Source organism: Gracilinanus agilis, chromosome 3 (genome assembly GCF_016433145.1).
Source record: "Gracilinanus agilis isolate LMUSP501 chromosome 3, AgileGrace, whole genome shotgun sequence".
In the NCBI taxonomy this organism is placed as follows: Eukaryota; Metazoa; Chordata; class Mammalia; order Didelphimorphia; family Didelphidae; genus Gracilinanus; species Gracilinanus agilis.
The window spans coordinates 395,768,249-395,793,882 of NC_058132.1; the positions used below are offsets into that span (position 1 = coordinate 395,768,249).

At 36.5% G+C, this 25,634-nt stretch overlaps 1 protein-coding gene and 1 pseudogene across 1 annotated transcript in view; both read right to left on the reverse strand.

Annotated features, from left to right (window-relative positions):
• The window catches only part of CFAP47 (cilia and flagella associated protein 47), an 859,036-nt gene that overhangs the window by 830,727 nt on the left and 2,675 nt on the right, over positions 1-25,634 (reverse strand). The gene's annotated exons all lie outside the window — the stretch shown is intronic.
• Positions 18,734-18,836, reverse strand: LOC123243507 (annotated as a pseudogene).

Below are 25,634 nucleotides of genomic sequence, written 5' to 3' on the forward strand. Positions count from 1 at the left end.
AAGGATACCCATTATCACCTCTATTATTTAATATTGTACTAGAAACACTAGCAGTAGCAATTAGAGAAGAAAAAAGAAATTTAAGGGATTAAAGTAGGCTATGAGGAAACTAAGCTATCACTCTTTGCAGATGATATGATGGTATACTTAAAGAATCCTAGAAAATCAACTAAAAGGCTAGTGTAAATAACAACTTTAGCAAAGTTTCAGGGTATAAAATAAATCCACATAAATCATCAGCATTTCTATATATTTACAACAAAATTCAGCAGCAAGAGTTAGAGAGAATCCATTTAAAATCACTCTAGATAACATAAAATATTTAGGAATTTATCTACCAAGAGAAACACAGGAATTATATGAACACAATTACAAAACACTTTTCATATAATTAAAACTAGATCTAAGTAACTGGAAAAACATTAATTGCACATGGGTAGGATGAACTAACATAATAAAAATGACAATCCTACCCAAATTAATCTACTTATTCAGTGTCATATCTGTCAAACTACCAAAAAAATTCATAGAATTAGAAAAAATATAACAAATTTCATCTGGAAGAACAAGAGAGCAAGAACATCAAGGGAAATATTGAAAAAAAATGTGAAGGATGGGGACCCTGCAGTACCAGATCTTAAACTGTACTATAAAGCACTGATCATCAAAAGAGTGTTGTACTGGCCAAGAGACAGAAGGGTGGATCAGTGAAATAATTACCTCAGCAAGCTAGGGTTTGGTAAACCCAAAGATCCCAGCTTTCAGGACAAGAGCTCACTATTTGACAAAAACTGCTGGGAAAATCAGAAAACAGTATGGGAAAAATTAGGTTTAGATCAACATCTTACACCCTATATCAAGATACATTCAAAATGGGTAAATGACAAATATAAAGGGTGAAATGGCAAATAAATTAAGTGAACACAGAATAGTATACCTGTCAGATTTATGGGGAAAGGGAAGGAATTTAAGACCAAGCAAGAGATAGAGAACATGGCAAAATGTAAAATCAATGATTTTGATTACATCAAATTAAAAAGGTTTACAAACAAAACCAATGCCACCAAAATGAGAAAGAAAGTAACAAACTAGAAGAACATTTTTATAACCAAACTCTGACAAAGGTCTAATTTCCCAAATATATAAGGAACTAAATCAAATTTACAAAAAAAAAAAAAAAAATCAAGTCATTCCCCAATCAACAAATGATCAAGGGACACGAATAGGCAGTTTTCACATGATGACATCAAAACTATCAATAAGCACATGAAAAAGTGTTCTAAATCCCTCCTGATTAGAGAAATTCAAATTAAAACAACTCTGAAGTACTACCTTATACCTAGCAGACAGGCCAATATGGCAGCAAAAGAACATGATAAATGTTGGAAGGGATGTGGCAAAACCTGGACACCAATACACTGCTGGTGGAGTTGTGAATTGGTCCAACCATTCCAGAGGGCAATTTGGCACTATTTAAAAGAATAGCTACCCTTTGACCCAGTCATACCACTGCTGTGATTGTACCTAAAGAGAAAATAAGGGAAAATATTTGTACAAAAATATTTATAGCCATGCTTTTTGTGATGGCAAAAAAATTGGAAAATGAGGGGGTGTCCTTCAATTGGGGAATGGCTGAACAAATTGTGATATCTGATGGTGATGGAATAATATTTTGCTGAAAGGAATAATGAACTGGAGGAATTCCATGTGAAATGGAAAGACTTCCAGGAATTGATGCAGAGCAAAAGTAGCAGAACCAGGAGAACATTGTACACAGAGACTGACATGCTGTGGTACAATCGAATGCAATGGATTTCTCTACTAGCAGCAATACAATGACCTAGGACAATCCTGAGGAACTTATGAGAAAGAACCCTATCCACATCCAGAGAAAGAACTGTGAGAATAGAAATGCAGAAGAAAAACATATGATTGTTCACATGATTCAATAGGGATCTGATTATGGTTTTGATGTTACAAGATGTTATAAACAAAAAGGGGTCCTAGGGAGATATAGATGTACAATGATTTTGATGTACCCCTTTCTCTCTAACAGTTGCCCAAGAAGGACCCTCGAGAGGTTAGATAGATGGTAACCTTTCCAGGTCCAACCTGGGGTTGGATAGATTATTATTGGGCTGTTGATTTGCCTTGGATGACATTTGGTATCTGACTGTGTTTGACTCCCTCCCCAAGGGTTGTAATATAAGGACCACTCAGGAAGGTACTTGTTGAACTCTCTTTATCTATAATCAGGGAAAGAATAAACAGGACAAGGATTGGGTATTGGAGGCCCTATCAATCTATTATCTATAAACTAGTTGACAATCAGGACTGGAGGCCATTAATCAGGTGAAAGCTGGAGATTTACTCTCCCCACTACCTCTGGCCCAGCCTGGCCATAGCCAAGCCAGAGAATAGGGAATGCTATTGATGCAGCTGTGTTGGTGATCTTATTCTCTCAGCTTTCTCACTACCAGTGTTGGATGATGCACTAGCTCTCACAGTCTTTCAGGAAATAGCTTGAGATTCTTCCTACCCTCTTCTTCATAGACCTCTCTGCCTCCCTTTACCACCCACTCAGAGATTTCCCAGTCCAGAGATTCCTGTCCAGAGACCTCCAGAGCCCTAAAGAGACCCCTTCAAAGTGGCTGTCAGGGGTATTTATACTGTGGGGCCAACCAACCCTTTTGTGGGGCCAACCAACCAGTTTGCCCTGGCTCACAGCACCTGTCATTCAAGGTGGCATCCATCATTTCCCAGATTATGGATATAACAAATATCACTCTACTGGAAATATGAATACCATGGCAATAGTTTTTGAACAATGATACATATATAACCCAGTGGAATTGCTTGTTAGCTCTGGGAGTGGGGAAGGAAGCGGGGGGGGGGGCAGGGGGAGGCGGGAATCCTGAATCATGAAATATTCTAAATAAAAAAAAAAGAACAGCTAAATGCTCTCTTACATTCTCTTCATTTATCTTTGATGTCAACTCCATTAGTCATTTTTAATCTATCATTTCAATTGTAAAGGCCTTCTCCTTAGTAGAAATAATGGAAATGAAATAAGAATGCACCAGATCTGTCTTCACTCTGTTGTCAGACATCATTTTTACATTTGCCTCAAGCAGCATCTCTGTCCCTCATTTTGCCCTCTTATTTTCCCTAATAGGATTCTGAAAAATCTCCTTTTGCTGAACATTGCTAGCCTTAGATCATGAATACAGTACGGGGCACTAAAAAGGAATTTCTATAAGCTCAAGAAAGTCTCCAGCAACTACACTATGTAATTTTCTCCCCTAAATCATCTTCTAAATAGGGACCTAAGTTCTGTTTTCTCTATAAAAAGAATCTAAACTAAAGCAAAATTTCTGCAGTGGGGATGAGCTTCTGCTCTTGACACCCTCTGCTATTGAGGTGTGGCTTAAGAAGGTGAAGCTTGAAGTTCAATCTTTTCACCTAGATCCCCAAGAGCTACTAAAATTTCATGACCAGGATGATTTTTCAGTTGACCTCTCCTCTTAATGATGCTGGTAATTCAAGAGGAGCAAAGAGCTCTTAAACTCACTTTCTCATTAAGTGTCCACCAATTAGAGCTGTCTTTTCAGGGAAGAGCTGAATAATGAGCTGTCAGAGAAACAGCAGCTGTATTTGAAATGATCCAAGACCCTGCATCTTTGTCTTGATTACTGAGATAATATGCAAGGACATTTCGAAGACTATCAGAGAAATCTCTTGAGCTTAGACTGAAGAAGCAGCGTTACAGGTTAATATCAAAAATCAAATGATATAGCATTAAAATTAATTTTTCTCACTAGCAAAATATGAAAGAATAATGAAGAGAGTCAAATTTTCTTCCTAAGTTGCCAGGATTCTAGAGTAGCCAGAGAATCCTAAACTAAATGAGAAGCTTCTAAATCAGTTTATTTTATATATCAGTACATTTTATAAACTTCCCAAAACAAAGCAAATGCTGACTACAAGGTTTTCCCCCTTGACAGAAGTCTGATCTGCAAGTAAGCAAATCTAAGGGTAGAAAATACACTGGTGATAGGCTTTTCTCAGAGGCAAAATCCATTCTAATTTTTCTCTGAAGACCTGGTCTCTTCTTAATGAGACTGTATAGAGACATTGACTTAGGGAAAGCCAGTTTCCTGAAATGCTAGATAAAGAAAATAAATGGAAAAGAGTTACTTTGCTCACATAAAGGCGAAGGCCATCAAAGAGGAAATAGCTAATTTGCTAGTTTTCCTGTTTATCTACACACACACACACACACACACACACACACACACACACACACACACACGAGCCCTGAAAATTAATGAATCAAAAAATTTGTTAAGCATTCATTATGTTCTAAATCATGTGCCAAGGCTGGAAAAATAAATATAAGAATGAAAAACAGATCAATTAGAGACACCATTCTTGTCATGAAGGGTGGTCAGAAGGAAGAGGGTACATGTGTGTCCACAAGTAAGTAGTAAGACAGTCTACATTTGTAGCTGGATGTGAAGTATGATATGATATATAGAGCTAGTCTGTAGATGAAGTGGCCCAAAAGAAATAGTTTACCATCACTCAGTTACCAATTTTCTTGGCTGGATCTAGTGCAGAAGTTCCAAAAATGCTGCATTAACATACCAGGGACTGGTAACTTGGATTCTGGAGAAAAGAGTGTCCCTTACTCTTAAAGGATGTCTCTCATGCATTTGAATCACCATGTGCTGATGATCAGACATGCTTTAATATGAAGACAAGGCAGATTGTGCCTACCTGAACCAGTACTCCTTATTGAAAATTCTTTGCATTCAATGGCTAAGTAAACTATTTTTTTATTACCTGCTCAATAGTGTAAAACTGTCTCATTCCAGTTTCAAACTTGAACAATTCTGAAACTAGCCAGTCTGGCTTATCCTATAATATTTTAGTATAGAAGTCAAGATTTGATCAAAATGGCATACTGGCTCACACAGCAGCAGAAGTAAAGAAGAATAATGCATAGGATAGAGTGGTAAGACAGACAGACATGATACCATGATATCTTATGGTAAAGGCCCTTCTGGTTGCCTTCTGGTACCATCTTTATGAAAATTCCTCTGAAAGGAATATAGAAATGGCACCCACTAACAAGATAACAAGTGGATATTAAAAGAGGCTAGCAAGACTTCCCTACGAATAGAATGTCATTCCCTCCTTGGATTTGTGATAAGAGATGAAAGCTGAACACACTCTGACACCCGCCTGAGATTTTGGAAGATACAGATTTCAGAGAATATAAAGAAAAGGTAGGTAAGATCCCAAAAATTGAAATTAATTTTATAGAAGAACTCTTTCTAGAAGGGATAAGAAATTTTCAAGGATGAATATTGAATATATGAAGGGGGAAAATTCCAGTTATCATGAAAAATGGGTGTTGTTTGAAGAGAGTATGTATAGGTACAGAGACCTCACCAGCCAATTTGATTTTAAAGACTTACATAATGATATATCCCTGCAAGGCCAGATAAAAGAGAATAAATTTAATAGTGGATCATTGTTTAGTCATTTCAGACATGTCCCACATGTTTGAATGACCCACTTTGGGATTTGTTTGGAAAAGGCTGGAAAGTGGGGTTTTGGAAAGCAAACTACTAGAAGAAAAGATCATAAGCTCTAGAAAACATACCTAAACAAGTACTGTTTGGAAACCTTTATGCTACTGTGGGTAGGGACAAGTAGAAATCTCTAGTTAACAAAACTATTCAATGTAGTTAATACCAAATGTTATATTCAAACCCTGGGAATGTTGGTCTCACCTTGATTGACAGGGGAGACAGTTGGAGACGTTGGAATGTTCCCAGATGCCATGAGCCAGGGGCAAAAGTCAGTTGGCTGGAGAGCATAAATACCCCAAAAGCCATCTGGAAGGGGACTTTGACCTTTTATCTTTTGGGTCTTGGTCCTTGACCATCGATCTGTGGGTTTCTGACCGTTGGTCATTGGTTCTCTCTGAGTCTCCCTAGATCTTTAGGCATCTGAATCATCTATTTAGATCTCTGGGCCTGGGTGGTGATTGGGAGGAAGAAGGTCTGAGAAGAAGAGGGTGGTGTTTTTTTAAGGGTGGTAACTTCCTGAAGGCTGTGAAGGCTAACACATCACAAAGTGATAACAGGAAGCTGAGAGAGAAATCATCAATACAGCTGCATCCAGCAGAGCAGACTCTCTCTGGTTTGGCAGTGGCCAAGCTGAATCAGAGGGAGTTGTGAAGAATAATAGCTCCAGCTTTATAAATCAATAAGCCTCCAGTCCTGAGGGATTATAGCCTATAGATATTAGTTTGACAGGGTTTCCAATCCCCAATCCATATCCTGATTGTCCTTTCCCTATTTATGATCATAGATAAAATATTTAATAAGTACCTTCATGAGTGGTCATTATCACAACCCTTGTAGAGGGAGCAAATGCAATCATATGAACAACGTGATCCAAGGCTAATCAGAGCCCAATATTAGTAACTGATCCAAACCCAGGTGGGACCTGAAGGGTTACCCATCCACCTGACCATTTAGGGTCCTACCTGGGCAATATTATTTAGAAAGGGGAATTTATAACATCTAAAAAGGGTGATTGGGGTTGGTGTTCCCCATTCACCAGCAACCTAGGAGAATACAAAGACACAGCTTCCCTCACCAATAGCCATATATCCCTCTAGTAACCTTTTATTTCTTTATAACAGTTTTTGATGAAGCCAGACAAACAAAGAACCTAGGCTTGAAAGAAAAAAGGGAAAGATGGGATTGGCAAGGGAAACATTCATTCTAACCACCATCTCCATGTTTATTTATTCCTTTACTCAAGGGATAATCAGATTATGGTTCCACATGATCCCTGATTATTTTATTAAGCTCTTAACATTATATGATACATATAAATACCTTACATTTACAATGGCAGAGTTTATATCCTACTTATAAGCTATAGTGGTGATATTTATAACAATAATACAAGGATTTATGGCAATGATAAAACTAGGGCAACTACTCTTTGGGAAAGGCAATAATAACAATGAAGATATGTTTGCATTAATGAAGTAACAGCTCAGATTGATGATAGAAATTAATAACAAAATTAAAAAGGGTCAGCCTCTCGATGATCATACAATTCTACAACTTGAAATAATTGAAAACACGTACAAACCAAAGGCAAAAGAAACCCCTAAGACTAAAATGGTAGATTGTGGAACCCAATCTGAATTTGATTTAAATGAAGCCACACAGACAGAGAATGGAGCAATGGCACCTGCCACCGTGTCCTTGTTCCCAATCATTGATCAGACCCAGTTTAGACCAAATGGGGAAGCAGTGAGCATGAAGACCCATAAGGCATTCACTTCACAAGGTCTAGAGGTGTTAAAGAGGAGGTTCCCCAAATTCTTCCCTTCCCCTTACAAGGCTGCCAAAGAACAAAAACTCACTTTTAATCTTTTTAATCCATCATATAATGATGTTGGATTTATATTGGATGAATTTTTCCACACCCAGTGAAAAAGCCAAATTTATAGAAGAAACAAAAAATAACCAGAATTTAGCTTCTTGGCCCCATGAACATGCTGCAATAGACTTGAGTGTCCCTGAGAAGCGTACTTCTTAAATGTAAAACAGACCTACTAGAGGCTGTAAAAATACATGGGAAAATGCCTAATGAATGGAACAAATTTGAAAGGATGAGGCAGTCTGAGGATGAGCATCCAAGTTTGTTCTTGGATAGGCTGGGGGAAAACTCAGAAAATCTCTTAGGATTCACTAGAGACCAGGCTGGGGAGGCTTTAATCCATATTAAAAGACAATTTATTAAGGGAACTAGTGTACCAATCCAAGTCTACTTCAGGCAGAGTTTCCCACAATGGGAGGAACTATCTTTGGAGGACATAAGGAAACATACCACTTACATACATGACTCAAAACACAAAGAACAGCAGATTAGGCATGAACTGGACTCAGAAAAAGATAGAGCCATACAAGAATTTAAAAGACAGCTTAAAGAAGTTAAAAAAGACAGAGACAGGGAAGAGTTTCACAATTTTGCTTTGCAAGTTACCAAGGGCCATGAATATAAGCCAAAAGACACATATTATAATCAAAAGAGATCAAATAAAGCAATTCCACGTTGCTACCTATGTTCCAAGCCAGGTCACCTCATTAAAAATTGTAGATTTAAGAAACAGATTGATTTTTACTAAGGATAGAGCTAATAATTACAAGAGAACCTATGTGAACAGCAAATGGGCAAGCAAACCTCAGAGATCAGAGGCTTGTTGCCAGCATGATTGTAAATCTAGTTCAAATAAACCATCCCTAGAAGAAATAGTGAAATTTTTGAAGTTGGGGGCCAAAATGAGAAATATGGCATGAAGTTTAATCTCAGATACATACAAATCAAGAAAGAATCACAATAGAGAGAGCAGATAGCTCAAAAATGGGACTGAGGCTCAAATATTAATGATAGGCACTAGTGATGGAAATCAATATACCACACTAGAGAAAAGACAAAAGTCCACTGCTGAGTTACAAATGGAAGATGAATTGAGTTCAGTTGCATAAAGAAATTTATGGGGAAAATCATTCTCTTGTGGGAAACACTGAGTTTTCACAGACTTCAAGGGAAGGAGTCAAATAAATGACAAAAGCCTAGTTACAAGTAATTTACATTTAAAGCTAGAAAGTCATGGCAACATTGTTGCAGATAGCCAAAGAGAAGCTATGCTGGACAATGTGAGAAGCCGAGGGGAGAGAACTGGTAACATTACCAAGCCCTGGGAACAGTGTTTTTGCCAAAGAGAAATATGTAACTTTTTTAAGGTTGACACCCGATACTAAAATGGAGGATGAGAGAGAAACAAGGTTTCAGACTCAAAACTCTAAGCCAGAGATCTCTATAACAAGGAGAGAGATATTTTCCTGTTTAAACCCTGAGGCTGAAAGTTTCAAGGCTAGAAACAATGTAGCAAGTCCCTCAGTTTTAAAACGTCAGCCAGAGAAAAAGTTTTTTACACACCTGAAGGTTCCAAGCCAGGGCTGGGAGGGACGGACTGTTTGTCTATGGACATCAATAAAATCAAAAATCCTCACACACAGGGCTGAAACATCAAGTAGTGGGGAAAGGGAAGAAAAACAGACCTAATTCTTTTCCTGGAACCATGAAAGGAAACTTACAAAGCCCTGGGGTGAGGGGAGAAACAGATAGATTTCAAACTGTAGTCCAAGGGAAGCCATTTTCCATTCTAGGAAGAGAAACCCAACAGCAAGGGGGAGGGGCAGAATCAGACACCCAACAGGAAGTGCACATAGGGGCAAGTAGTTGCAGCATCAGACTACCATGTATCTCCTAATAGAGAGGCATTAGATTCTGAAACCATTACTGCACAGCCACTAAAGGAACAGAAACAGATATTACTTTTGCATAATAACACCACTAATGAACCACTAATCACAACAGAAATTAATGGTGAATCCATGGATGGAATAATTGATACTGGGGTAGATATAAGTTGTTTCAAGAATCTCCCTAGAGACTGTGAGATGCTTGGAACAATTATAGTCAAAGGAGCATCAGGCATACCCCCAAACTGCACCAAATCCCAACCAAAAATGGTGAAGTTGGGTCCCATAGAAGTCAAACATCAATTCTTGTTCTTACCATCATGCCTAAATAACTTCATAGGCAGAGATATTCTATGTAAATTAGCCGCAACAATCTATTGTGAGCCAAATGGTGAAATTTACTTGCATCTCCCTAAAAGGTCATTGAAACATCATCCCAATCTGTGCTTAGATAGGATAGTAGAGGATCATAAAATCTTAGTACTGGGTCAAGATACCATCTATAAGATTCCAGATATACTACCCAAAGGGGTCTGGGCTAGTAGTTCATCAGATGTGGGCAGGATCCTATCTGCTAAGCCAGTGAAAATTAAGGTGAAAAAAGGAATGCCACCACCTAAGATTCCTCAAGTCAAGTTAAGAGGCTGTGACAGGAATAAGAACAATAAGCCAAAGCTTATTAGATCAAGGCATATTGGTATATGGATTTTCAGAATTTAATACTCATATCTTGCCAATAAAGAAGGCAAAATTAGATGCTGATCAGAACATCCAGTGGAGAATGGTACAAGATCTTAGGGCAATAAATTCATATGTGGAACAAATAAATGCTGTTGTTCTAAGTCCATCACAAATAATTGCCAAAATTACACCAAATTCTAGATGGTACACCATTATCGATCTCTCTAGCACATATTCCAGTGCACAAAGAAAGTCAGAAATTATTTGCATTTACTGAGAAAACAAAACCCTACTATGGAGGCGTCTCCCACAAGAATTCATAAATAGTGGGAGCATATTTTGCCAGATATTACAAAAAGATCTTGAATCCATATTGTTCACTGCCAGCAAAGTGGTACATTATGTAGATGACATCCTCCTAATGTCACCAACTGGGGATATCTGTCAGAGAGACAGCATTCATCTCATAGAATAACTGTATAGGAGAGGACATAAAATATCCAAAAATAAAGTCCAGTGGGTTAAAGATAAAATCGAATTTTTGGGATTTACATTACAAGGTGGAACTAGAAGCATATCCAAGAAAAGAGTAGAGGACATACAAAGACTAAGGTTACCTAAGACCAAAAAGCAGTTAAGCACAGTAATTTGCATGACCAGTTTCTGTAGACAGTAAATCCCTGGTTTTTCTCTTATATCAAAACCTCTAACAGAGTTAACCAGGAAAGACACCAAAGAACCACTGAAGCTGACAAGAGAACACGGAATGCCATTGAAAAGTTAAAGAAAGCAATTCTATCTTCTCCTACATTAGGCATTCCAGACCACGACAAAACATTTCATCTGTTTATCCATGAGGATAAAGGAATTGTCTGTGCAGTGCTCACACAGTACTTAGGAAGCAATTTAAGACCCATAGCCTATTACAGTTCAATTCTCAATCCAGTGATGCAAGGAATGGTTTCCTGTTCAAAGATTATTGCTACTATAGCTCTAATGGTTAGGGAAAGTTCTAAACAAGTCCTGGGAGGAGAGCTAATATTATATCCCCAGCACCAACTTGAAACCACACTGAGGAATGCAAATCTGCAAGCTTTTACATCGCAACCTCTCTCCCAGTACCAAGCAATTTTATTAATAAACAAGAACTTGACTTTCCATAGATGCAAAACTGTTAACCCAGCAACTCTTATCTCTGAATTACTATTAGAAAGGGATAGCCTTCACAGTTGTAGTGACACATTTGAGATTGTGCAAAAGACCAGAGCAGATTTGTCAGATACTCCCATGGTCGGAGCCGAACTCCCACTCTTCTGCAATGGCTTGAGCTACCAACATAATGAGCAAAGGCTTTTCAGGAGCAGCAGTCACAACCCAGAATGAAACCCTATGGTATGTAGCACTTGGGCCAAACATCTCAGCTCAAGGTGCAGAAATTTTGGCCAGATTGCTGAAGGCCAAGCCATGAATATTTTTACGGATTTGAAATATACCTTTGGTGTTTTACATGCATCAGGGGAAATCTGGAGAAATCGAGGGTTCATAAATTCAAATGAGAAAGCAATAGCATATGGGAAACTGATAAGTGAATTATTGCAGGCCAAACAGTTACCATATCACAACTATCTGTCATACACTGTCAAGCAAATCAAAAGCTAGTGGACGACAGGGGTCTAATTACTCAAATATACAAGGAGTTAAAGCAATTGTATAAAAAATCAAGCCATTCCCCAATTGATAAATGGGCAAGAGACATGAATAGGCAATTTTCAGGTAAAGAAATCAAAAGTATCAATAAGCACATGAGAAAGTGTTCCAAATCTCTAATAATTAGAGAAATGCAAATCAAAACAACTCTGAGGTACCACCTCACACCTAGCAGATTGGCTAAAATGAAAGAAGGGGAGAGTAATGAATGTTGGAGGGGATGTGGCAAAATTGGGACATTAATGCATTGCTGGTGGAGTTGTGAACTGATCCAGCCATTCTGGCTGGCAATTTGGAATCATGCTCAAAGGGCTATAAAAGAATGCCTGCCCTTTGACCCAGCCATACCATTGTTGGGTTTGTACCCCAAAGAGATCATAGATAAACAGACATGTACAAAAATATTTATAGCTGCGCTTTTTGTGGTGGCAAAAAACTGGAAAAGGAGGGTATGTCCTTCAATTGGGGAATGGCTGAACAAACTGTGGTATATGCGGGTGATGGAATACTATTGTGCTAAAAGGAATAATAAACTGGAGGAGTTCCAGGCGAACTGGAGAGACCTCCGGGATCTGATGCAGAGCGAAAGGAGCAGAGCCAAAAGAACATTGTACACAGAGACTGATATACTGTGGTAAAATTGAATGTAATGGGCTTCTGTACCAGCAGCAATGCAATGACCCAGGACAATTCTGAGGGATTTATGGTAAAGAATGCTACCCACATTCAGAGGAAGGACTGCAGGAGAGGAAACATATAAGAAAAGCAACTGCTTGAACACATGGGTCGGGGCGGACATGATTGAGGGTGTGGACTCGAAACTACCACACCAATGCAACCACCAACAATTGGGAAATTGGTCTTGATCAAGGACACATGACAAAACCAGTGGAAAAGTGCGTCGGCCATGGGTGGGGGGAGTGTGGGGGGTGAAGGGGAAAATAGGAGCATGAAACATGTAACCATGTTAAAAATGATTATTAATAAATGTTAAAAAATAAAAAAAAATAAAAAAATAAAAAAATAAAGCTAGTGGAACCAGTAGAGTTAGGCAATTACAGGGTGGACATCAGTGCAAAGTTTGTAGCTAGATTTGGACCTGAAGCTATATTCCACTTATCCTTAGTAGATGAAGATCAATTACAAGAAGCTTACTCACAAAGGGAAGTGAAATATCAGCAAGAAAATCTTGGAGCCAATCTAATAAAAGGAGTATGTATGTCTATCTCTGGAAAACCATTTTTGCCAAAATTACTGCACCACACTACTTGTGCAGCCATTCATAGGGAGGCCACTATGGAGTTTTAGAAATTGTGGATACAATCCGCAAAAGCTGGATCCCTTTAAGTGTGAGGCCCGAAGCTAAAAGGGTGTGTGAAAGTTGTACAGTTTGCCAACAGTATAACAGGGCCATAATTAAAATCAAAGCCTATAGAGGAAAACCATTGGCCTTCACATTGTTCAAATGCTTGCAAATAGATTATGTCATGATACCAAAATGTCAAAATTATGGGTACATACTTTTGAGAGTGGATAAACTGACAAAAGGGCCAGAGGCATTCCCAGCCAAGAAAATGATGCAGCTTTAGTGGCAAAGATGCTACTGAGGGAGATAATTCCAAGATTCTCTATTCCTGATGTCATTTCATCTGACTCTGGTAGCCACTTTGCAAACTCTATTCTAAAGCAAGTCTACCAAGTATTAGGAATCAAGAGACATCTATGTTCCATCTATCAACATTAGTCATTGGGAGCCATTGAACACATGAATCAAACTCTGAAAACAATAATAGGGAAGCTGTGCACAGAAAGTCATCTTAAATGGCCAAATGTCTTGCCTTTGGTGCTTTTCTACTTAAAAGTCAACCCAATAGTGAAACATATTTGTCACTGTTTGAACTGTTGTACGGACAGCAACCGTGGGTAGGAAAAGCACCACAAGACACTAATTACCTATCACATCTAGGAACTTAAGTGCAAAATCTATGAGAATATCACCTTATTGAAAGAGAAATTAGATGAATTGCAGAAGTTATCTTTATTACAACAAAGAGTTCCATTAGATTTCAGCCTACATGATTATAAACCTGGTGATAAAGTCTATATCAGAAATTTCACAAGAAGATCAATGTTAGAACCAAAATGGTATGGACCACATGAAATAATCTTAGTTATACCAACATCTGTAAAAATCAAAGGAAAAGATGTCTGGTATCACTATTCGCACATAAAGTCCTCAGTGAAGTCAAGACCTCATCCAAACATTCAGCCTCAAACACAAGAAACAGAATCTGACATAGAAATAGAGCCTCAATGTAAAAGATCACACAAATAAAGCCTCAAAAAGAAACAAAGACATAGATGCAAACATAAATGAAACACAAGATTACACTGTTAGCCAAGAAATAGATCAACATCAAAAGCAAGACACTCAAAGCATTGATTTGGATTAAACAAACACCTCATTCACACATGAAGATCAACAGTTAAGCCTATCAGAACTCAGCAGTGGTGAAGAAAACTGAACATTACATTAGTTACATTAATAACCTTACATAAATAACATCAAAGACAAGTGCAAAAACAAAATCTCATAAGAAGAAAATTTTGTGACAACACAAAATTTAACACAACACTACACAGTCACACACTGGTTCCTGATCCAGGGGATTCTTCAATAAAGTCAACAACTCGCAAAGGAGAAGAGAGATGAGATCCCGAAGATTCCAAGAGTTCCAGAAACATCAGGACATCAGGACCAGCACAAGGACAACACAAGTGACATTGCACAACAGACTGTACAAGGACTTGAACTGTGACAACACCTATGTGACTTGGACATCATCACCTAAAGATATCATAAGCTCTAGAAAACATACCTAAACAAATACTTTTTGGAAACCTTTATGCTACTGTTGTTAGGGTCAAGTAGAAACCTCTAGTTAACTAAACTATTCAATGTAGTTAATATCAATCAAACAAAATCAAGTCTTAAGAGATACAAAAGATATTTCCTACACAGTAACTCTAGTGGCTACTCATTGCGTATGAGACAATATAAATGCCTCTGTTCAGCTTTTAAAATTCTATACAATAGTCACAACCTAATTTTTCTAGGGTCATCAACCATTAGTGTTCCAAATATTTAAGATTCAGTCAAACTTGCCTCTGTTCCTCATTCATACTTCATTTTCTTTCTCTGTGCCTCTGGGTATCCCTGGCTTACTGGATTTAGAGCTGGTCACATTCAAATGAGATTGTCTCTCCTAAAGAAGCCAGAGCCATTGGAAAACCTGTCAAAACAGACTTCCTCAGAATTCAGGCTTTCATACATCCAGGTGTGAGAACTAGGACTTTATTACTCTTCACACATTATGAACCATACTATGATATTGGCCTTCTTCCTTCTCCCTTCACAAGGCATTCACAGGAGCATTATCTACCTGTATTCCTTCCATGAATTCTGGGCTACTCCTCCCACCAAAAAAGGAAAAGGAAATCATTCCTCAGATTTGATTTGTCCAATGGATAAGGGTATGAGCCATTGATTCAGCTTTCTAGTCATCTTAGAGAACAAAAGAGGGCAACACATGAGGAGTCAATAGTTTTCAAAACTTAGTAGATATCCCAATGTCATTGCAGTAACCATTCTGTTGACCAGAAACATTTCCATACACAGAGAAAAGGATTTGGAGGGTACATCTACCTTAATGAACATTGTACAATAAAGAAAACAGACTGGTCACATGGGGAGAGGAAAGGATGAAAAATAGAGACTGAGTGTTTCATTGGTATTTTTTTAATGTCAAGAGAAATCAAAGAAGTAGTCTAGTTCACTGAGAAAATACTTGGGACAAACACTTGGAAAAACATGGGTAAGTTACATAGGGTGGGCATCTGTTCTTTGAAGTACCTCATTTGGTATGTTTCAGCCTGCTCACACTCATAATGTACATCTCCATTGCCCTCTATGGATATTCATTTTTCAGTTCTTGAGATTGCTGTATTTCATGTCTCACTGCCAAAGAGCAACACCAATAAAATGTTTCTATTAAAAATGAGATGACTTTACTTGTGAGAGAAACTGGTTGTTATTAAAGGAACTTTGTAACTTACTGAAAGCAATCAAGCCTACTATTTTTCCTGTTAAACTATGGGCCCTTCTCATTATCTACTTGTATTGTTGACTCCAAATATATAAGATCTATAGATTGGCCATCCAAATACATGTAATATAGATAAGAACTATAGATTTTCCATTAAAATGCATGCAATAATGGGGCAATGGCCTTTTCTACACGAATGGTAAGACAAAAAAAATTTTTTTAGAGTGATTACCAATCTTTCCCATGAAATTAGTACTTGAGGCTTACATGGATTTCTCTGTAGTATTTTAGGACTTCATGGAACTAACATAATGTCATCCACAAACAAGATCAGCTGAATTCTCCTTCCCCTTCAACTTGTGGTCTATGCTGAATGCATTAATGTCCCAATTTTGCCACATCCCCTCTAGCATTCATTACTCTCCCCTTCTCTCATTTTGGCCAATCTGCTAGGTGTGAGGTGATACCTCAGAGTTGTTTTGATTTGCATTTCTCTAATTATTAGAGATTTAGAACACTTTCTCATGAGCTTATTGATACTTTTGATTTCTTTACCTGAAAATTGCCTATTCATGTCTCTTACCCATTTATCAATTGGGGAATGGCTTGATTTTTTATACAATTGATTTAACTCCTTGTATATTTGAGTAATTAGACCCCTGTCAGAGTTTTTTGTTATAAAGATTTTTTCCCAATTTGTTGTTTTCCTTCTGATTTTGACTACATTGTTTTTGTTTGTACAAAAGCTTTTTAGTTTAATATAATAAAAACCATTTAATTTACATTTTGTAATTTTCTCTAACTCTTGCTTGGTTTTAAAATCTTTCCTTTCCCAGAGATCTGACAAGTATACTATTCTGTGCTCACTTAATTTATTTATAGTTTCCCTCTTTATATTCAAGTCATTCACCCATTCTGAATTTATCTTGGTGTAGGGTGTGAGATGTTGTTCTAAACCTAATCTCTCCCATATTGTTTTCCAAATTTCCCAGCAGTTTTTGTCAAATAGTGGATTCATGTCCCAAAAGTTGGGCTCTTTGGGTTTATCATACACTGTCTTGCTGATGTCATTTACCCCAAGTCTATTCCACTAATCCTCCCTTCTGTCTTTTAGCCAGTACCATATTGTTTTGATGACTGTTGCTTTATAGTATAATTTCATATCTGGGACTGCTAGGCCCCCTTCCTTCACATTTTTTTTCATTATTTCCCTTGATATTCTTGATCTTTTGTTATTCCAAATGAAATTTGTTATAGTTTTTCCTAATTCAGTAAATAAGTTTTTTGGTAGTTTGATAGATATGGTGCTAAATAGGTAAATTAATTTGGGTAGAATGGTCATTTTTATTATGTTAGCTCATCCTACCCATGAGCAATCAATGGCTTTCCAATTATTGAGATCCAGTTTTATTTGTTTGGAAAGTGTTTTGTAGTTGTTTTCATATAATTGCTGTGTTTGTTTTGGTAGATAGATTCCTAAGTATTTTATATTGTCTAGGGTGGCTTAAAATGGTGTTTCTCTTTCTACCTCTTGCTGTTGTGATGTGTTGGAAATATATAGAAATGCTGATGATTTATATGCATTTATTTTGTATCCTGCAACTTTGCTAAAGTTGTTGATTATTTCTACAAGCTTCTTAGTTGATTCTCTAGGATTTTATAAGTATACCATCATATCATCTGCAAAGAGTGATAGCTTACTCTCCTCATTGCCTATTTTGATACCTTCAATTTCTTTTTCTTCTCTAATTGCAACTGCTAGTGTTTCTAGTACTATGTTGAATAGTAGCGGTGATAATGGGCATCCTTGTTTTGCTCCTGATCTTATTGGGAAGGCTTCTAATTTATCCCCATTGCATATGATGTTTGTTGATGGTTTTAGGTATATACTGTTTATTATTTTTAGGAAAGGTCCTTCTATTCCTATACTTTTCAGTGTTTTCAATAGGAATGGATGCTGTATTTTGTCAAAGGCTTTTTCAGCATCTATTGAGATAATTATGTGATTTTTGCTTGTTAGACTGTTGATATGGTCAATTATGTGGATGGTTTTCCTAATGTTGAACCATCCTTGCATTCCTGGTATAAATCCCACCTGATCATGGTGGATGATCTTCTTAATTACTTGCTGGAGTCTCTTTGCTAGTATTCTATTTAAGATTTTTGCATCTATGTTCATTAGGGAGATTGGTCTGTAGTTTTCATTCTCTGTTTTTGATCTACCTGGCTTTGGAATCAGTACCATATTTGTGTCATAAAAGGAATTTGGTAGGACTCCTTCTTTGCTTATCATATCAAATAATTTGTATAGTATTAGGATTAGTTGCTCTTTGAATGTCTGATAGAATTCACTTGTGAATCCATCAGGCCCTGGCGATTTTTTCTTAGGGAGTTCTTTGATGGCTTGTTCAATTTCTTTTTCTGATATGGGATTATTTAGGTATTCTATTTCTTCTGCTGTTAATCTAGGCAATTTATATTTTTGTAAATATTCATCCATATCTCCTAAATTGTTATATTTATTGCTATATAATTGGGTGAAATCATTTTTAATGATTGCCTTAATTTCCCCTTCATTAGAGGTGAGGTCTCCCTTTTCATCTTTGATGTACTTTGTCTATTTTATTTGTTTTTTCAAAATACCAGCTTCTAGTCTTATTTATTAATTCGATAGTTCTTTTACTTTTGATTTTATTAATTTCTCCCTTGATTTTTAGTATTTGTAATTTAGTTTTCATCTGGGGGTTTTTAATTTGCTTGCTTTCTAGTTTTTTGAGTTGCATGCCCAATTCATTAATCTCTGCCCTCCCTAATTTGTTAATATATGCACTCAATGATATAAATTTCCCCCTGAGAATACCTTGGCTGCATCCCACAGAGTTTCTAATATATTGACCTCGGATAGAGGATGTATCAGATATTAAACTGATAAGAACATATACTACACTTGATCTTAGCCAAAAGGCTGAGAAGTGATTGTATGTATCTTTTTTGCTTTCCTCCAGTAGAATATAAGTTCCTTGAAGGTAAGGACATTTTTCATTTTTTTGTGTTTGTGATCTAGCACCTGGTATAGTGCCTGGCATTAAGTGCTCAATAAATGCTTGTTTGATTGAATTGAATTTATGATCAAAGGATCATTGCACTAGGTTATTTCCACTGTATATTTATCCAGCAAAATGTTTTTATTAATCTTTTAGAGAATTTTGAATGATTCTCATGTATAGAATGGAGATACTTTGTCAGAAAAAAGCATTTAATGGAGCATTTTTTTCTAAGGAGTCAAATGCAGTTTCATAATCAACAAAAAATAACCACGAATGGAATCTTATATGCTCTACATCTTTTGGTCATTTGGTAAAGATATGATCCATTATTATCCTCCTTGGCTCTTCCCAATATCCATTAAGGATATGCTTAATGAACATTATTGTATTTGATCCTAATGATATTTTATAAGGTCAATAATGCAAATGTTATTCTTTATACTTTACAGATAAACTAAGCAACTAAATGGTTCAGTGGATAGAGCAGTGGACCTTGTATCAGGAAGACTTCATTTCAAATTCAATCTCAGACACTTGCTACATGATCCTAAGTGAGCAAATCACTTAACTTTTGTCTGCCTCCGTTTCCTCATTTATAAAATGAGTTGAATAGTATTACTATTTGTAAAATGGATATAATGATAAGATGAAAGTGGGGATGATAAAGGGGACAATTTTCTGAAGGAGATGGAATGGAATGGGATCACTTCCGCAGATATAGGGATTTGCTTTGGCAAGGAAAAGGACCATCTCTTTTCATGAGATTGGATAAAGGAAGAGATAATTTCAGAAGGTACCTAAGTAATGTGAAATAAAGAGAGGAAACATAGGAGCTCTCAGCAAATGGCCTCAATTTATTCAGTAAAATAGGCAAGGTTCACAGTTGAGAGGATGAAATGTTTAAGGAAGAATTTAAGGTGAGTGAGGTAGTGAGTTAATTAGGAAAGTGTGAAGGACTGCCTTTCCGGTCATCTCTCTTTTTGAAGATAAATTTTGCACCTGTACCAAGTATCATTCATTGTTCATGATATCCTGCAGCTTTAACCCTAACAAGAGTCTCTCCATTATTCTTTAAGAGATTCACAATTTTTATTGTGGTATTCCATATCATTTCAGCAGATAATATTAATGCTGAAAGGATGAGTCTTCAAAGGTTTCAGGGAGAAGGTCTTTATCTTTATGAGTATTATCTAATTTCCTCAACTGCAATCCAATCTATTCTCCTCCTATTCATTTATCAACTCATATCATTTTCCTTCTGAAATAGGCAACCAAGAAAAAAATGTGCTGATGGACAAATCTACAGGTTGTTCATCCAGACTTATCATGGCCAATAAACGCTTTCTGGACATTTGGTTTTCCTCTACAGATGGTTAGGCCAAACGCTTTTGTGATTAATAGACTCATGTAAAATGTTTATCAATCCTCCAGTGGTTGGTGAAAATCATCACAATGGAATCTAAAAACAGGAGCAGCAAGTCACTACCTTTTCCCTTTGGCCTCTATATTGTAAGTCTTCCATAATAGCAGTGGATGCCTTCAACAAATGTATCTCTCTGTTTTGTTTTTATCTTCATATTAATAATATGGGGTAATGACAAAGGATTGGGTTTTTTCTTTCACATCTATCTTATAGTCTTTAGTTGTTGTTCTCATTTCCAGTATGGTTCCCAATTTTGTTTATCATTCACTATTTTCAGAAAATTCACAGCTTCATATATTTTAAGCAAAATTGTTCTTGTCTGACTCAACTAAAATGTATCTATTGAACATAATCCATTTCATTTCACCTATGGAACCTCCCTCTTGTAATGGTTAGAATGAATTTGACTAAATTATAAGAGTAAAAGAATGGTATGGTAGCCGTTTATAGAAATTATCCCTTAAGTCACAAGGCTTTTAATAGCTCTAATAGCTTTATTATAGTAAGATAAAGATAATAAGAGAGGGAAATATAGAAAGAAGGTAAAGAATTACCTAGCCAAATAGCCTAAAATCTAACACCCAGAGTCTATCTCCAAATCTCAGCCTCAGAAACAACATCCCCCAGCTTTCTGCTGGGTTTCATCTTATAAATCCTTACTGCACCCACTAGCTCTTACATCACTCACCAGGAACCAAACCCAGTTCCCCAATTACCCTGGCACCATAGGGTGGGGGGGAGGAGGGAGGGAGGGGCAGTGCCTGTGGGATCAATTTCATGGTTTCTGATTAATCCAAATTCAAAACAAATGGAAAGAAAGTTCAAATCTCTGATAGGTCAAATCAACACACAAATTTCCTTCTCACACTCCACAGCATCCAACAGTAATTAGCTGCCAGCATATTTGTACTAGCATCATGTTTCCATTATGGAAATATATTTTGTCTTTTTTTAAATACCAAACATTAAAAAATATTTGTGAGAATGACTTCTGCATCTATTAAGGGTATCCTTGATAAAATGTGAAATAGGAAGGCTTTTGCAAAATGGTTTTCTTGATGAGACTATATCTTTAAAATTAGGCAATTGACCAAAAGGTTAAGTTAATATAACATCCATTATGAAGATTTATTGGTGGAAACATCCTTCATACTCATCACTGAGAGCACCTAGGTTTTCCAGGAACAAGTCCAAATGTGAATTCAAGGACTGGATAATGCATGACATATTACATCCTATTACTTAAGACTCTGAGGATCTTGGTAATCTTTTGCTTTGTAATTACCTAGAAAAGTTTTTATCATTTTAGAAAATGATTTCCATGCAGTTCCTTCAATTTCATTCAATTTTCCTTCAAAGTGTTACTATTTTATCACTTCCTTTATTTAAGGGCACACCAATATTGCTTGATTTTAACCTTGCTGATTCTTAAATTTTTTTTTCAAAAGAAAGTCTATACTACTTCAATCCATAGCTTTAACAAAATTTTTACTTAATCAAATTTAATGTGTAATACTGTCAAAAAGTTTTTCAGAACTGAGCAACATTTTTCATTAGTGAAATAGCTTCTTTCCTTTGAAGATGTTTTCCCCCGTACTATCCCATTTACAAATAAAATAGCAGAATATAGTATGTCCAAGTTGTAGTCCTAGGGAGAAAGCATTCACATTCAGATCACCACAGGAATTCTAAGAATATCTTTCATATTTAAATATAATCAAGAGAAGCTTCATATTTTGAAAATATATAGACACATGCTTGCAAAATAAAGATAAATTTAAAAATTTTAAATGTTACTGTCTTCTTGAATCAGAGATGGGAAAATTTCACTTAAATGGGGGATCTCCACCTTTCTGGTCTCCCAGTAAGCTAGTTCTGATACTTGATAATGGAATCATTAAATTCATCCTCTTCATCTGAATTCCAAATTGTTGGTGGATTCTATGCCAGTGTTCTTCATTTAGTAAAACACATTTTAGAGTAGATAGTAGATTTGGATATTGCACAGTACATTCAGATTTGGAGGTCTTCTCCATGAATGTCAAGCAAAAAAATCAATCTGCTGAACGGTCTTTTTTTTCCCCCCTTCAAAAAATAAATGCAATTAAAAAGCTTCAGTTATTTATATATATTCCTCACTTTGATGCTATTTACCACATACAGAATTCTGCCTATCTCCCAATCTTTGCACTGGCCATCCCCACACAAAGAATTTACTCAAACTTACTTCTGCTTTTTAGAATCCTTTGTATCTTTCAAAACTACTCAGGTACTACCTTTTGCATTAATTCTAAATTCCTTTCCTTACCCACCTCCAATCTCAGTTGATAGTTCCTGCTGTCAGGCAGAAATTTATTTTGCACAATTTTGTATATGTTAATTTATATATACATCATATATGTATATATCAGTTCCCCCCAATAGAATATAAGTTCTATGAGGACAAAGACTGTATTTCTTTTGACTTTTTATCTTTCAAGCCTACCTAAGTGCCTGAAACATAATAGGCATGTAATAAATGCTTTTTGGAAGGCATTGTTAGTAATGTATAGTTCATTGATTCCTAAAGTGGGCGCTACCACCCCCTGTTGGGTGCTGCAGCGATCCAGGAGCACAGTGATGGTCACACTTTTTTTGTATTACATTCTATTCTGTGTTAAAAAAAAAAAGTTTCATAATTTCCAGAGGGCAGTAAGTAATATTTTTTCTGGAAAGTGGGCAGTAGGCCAAAAAAATTTGGGAACTACTGGATAGTTAGAAAATCTTGAACCTCTGGAACTGTGTTGCCCAAAATTCCTTTCTATATTACCCACAATTCTTTTTGCCTTTTGTATATATGTGTGGTTACGTGGTCTGTATATAGTTTGTGTTTGCTCTGCCACACCTTCTCTCTTCATGTGAATTGAGTGAGTGGTGACTGGTCCTGTGGCCCTAGCTCTCTCTTTCACATGAAGTGAGTGGGGAACATTCTCTGAGTTCTCCAGTTCTCTAGTTAAATATTAATAAATTTATATAAATATTGTACTTTTGGAGATATTGAATATTAATTTTAAAATCCACCATTATCATATATTCTAAAGAGTTCAAGGAGGAGGAAAATAGAGAAAAGCCCAGTGTATATGGCAGTAAAGAGATTATTGGCTTAATAATGTAAAAAAATAAAACAATATTGTTTAATGATAATGGCCACGCTTGGTCCCACAGAAAAACTGTACCTCCCTCCTTTCTTGGAAGAGGCTGAGGTTAACGGTACAAAATGCTTCATATGCTCTCCTAGTGGTTAATGTGCTAGTTGGTGTGACTAAAATGCTTTTTCCCCCTCTTTCTTTTCAATTCTTGGTTACAAGGAATGGCCCATGGGGTAGAGAAATAGGAAGAAATATATTCAGAAATTATGTTGCAAAAAAATCAATTAAAATAAGATGTTCTTTAGAGAACCTTTTAAAAAGGGAGAAGGGGGCAGCTGGTTGGCTCAGAGAGCCAGGCCTAGAGATGGGAGTTCCTAGGTTCAAATCTGATCTCAGACACTTCCTAGCTGTGTGACTCTGGACAAGTCACTTAACTCCCTTTACCTAGTTCTTACCACTCTTCTGCCTTAGAACCAATTACTATGTATTGGTTCTAAGACAGAAGGTAAGGGTTTTTATTTTAAAATTTTTTTAATTAAATCATTAATAAATTTTAAAACATTCCACATCCTGACCAACTGGACTACTCTGTTCTACTCAGGACTTTTCTCTGTAACCTGGAATAGACTCTGCCTATCTCTATTTCTATTTGTTTTATACATACATATATATGTTCTATCTCTTGCTCCATTCAAGGTCCCATCAGATGCTACCTCCATCATGAAGCCTTTCCTATTATACAACCTCATCCTTAAAGGGATAGTGATTTCTTTCTCCTCACATATATTATAAACATGCTTAAATATCTCTTTTGTATGTCTCTAATGCTTTTTTATCATAGTTGTTTGTGTAATTCTTTTTCCCCTGTATGATTATAAGTTCCTTGAGAACAATTTCCTAGCTTTATAAACCCATCACTTAGTATGGAAAGGAAATGAATTGCTTCAGTTAGAGTTTTAAAAAGAAGTCTTTAAAAGTCTTTTTTTAAAAAAGAATTTTTAAAAATAAGACAATATATCTACTAAGTTGTTCCCTTGACCAAAAGTTAGCCTGAGAATTAATGAATTAATTAATGTATTAACATCAGTTGATGATCAAGTATTTATTAAGAGTCAACATGACAGGAATCCTGATAGGCACTGGGGATATAAAGAAGGGGGGGGGGGAAGAAAAAGAAATAGTCCCTGCTCTGAAAGCTTATGTTCAAATAAGGAAGATAACACATACATACATAAGAAGCTAGAGAACAAATACAAAATAAATCCAAGGTAATTAAATAGATGGTAGTTAAAGGAATCACAAAAATTTCATGTAGAAAGGGGAGCTTGAAGTGGAGATAAGATAAAAATGTATGCCAGACATGGAAAATGGCCAGTGGAAAGGCATGGATATGGGAAGTGAAATATACCACTAAAGAACAGCAAGGAGAGTTGGTTGGATCATGGGGTATGAGAAAGTGAATAATGAATACTAAGATTAGACAGATAGGTTGGGACCAGGATATGAAGAAAAGTCAAGCAGACTAAAGGTCATGGGGAAACAATGAAGTTTAAGTAGGGGATTGAAAGTCAGACTCATGCTTACAGAAAATTACTTTGGTAAGTGTGGAAAATGGATTCAATGGGAAAACTGAGACAGCAAGACCAATTAGAAGGTCTGCAGTAGTTGAGCAGTTAAATGATAAGGGCATGAACTAGTGTTGAATGTGTAAATAGTGAGGAAGAGACTGATGAGTGATGTTATAGAATTACAAATAGTAAGATTATTGATAATTGACTAGATATGTGAGCTGAGGAAGAGTGACAAATCAACAGTAATGTTCCTTGCTACATTCCACCTACATGTATACAGTCTATTAAGAATAGATTCTTTGAGGCAGCTAGGTGAATCAGTAGATAAAGAATCAGGCCTGGAGATGGGAAGATTCTGCATTCAAATATGACCTCAGATACTTCCCTAGCTGTGTGATCCTGAGCAAATCACTTAACCCCAATTGCTCTAGCCCTTATCTCACCTTCCTGACATGGAATCAATACTTAGTACTGATTCTAAGACAGAAAGTAAAGAAAAAAGAAAAGAAAAGAAAAGAAGACAAGACAAGACAAGACAAGACAAGACAAGACAAGACAAGACAAGACAAGACAAGACAAGACAAGACAAGACAAGACAAGACAAGA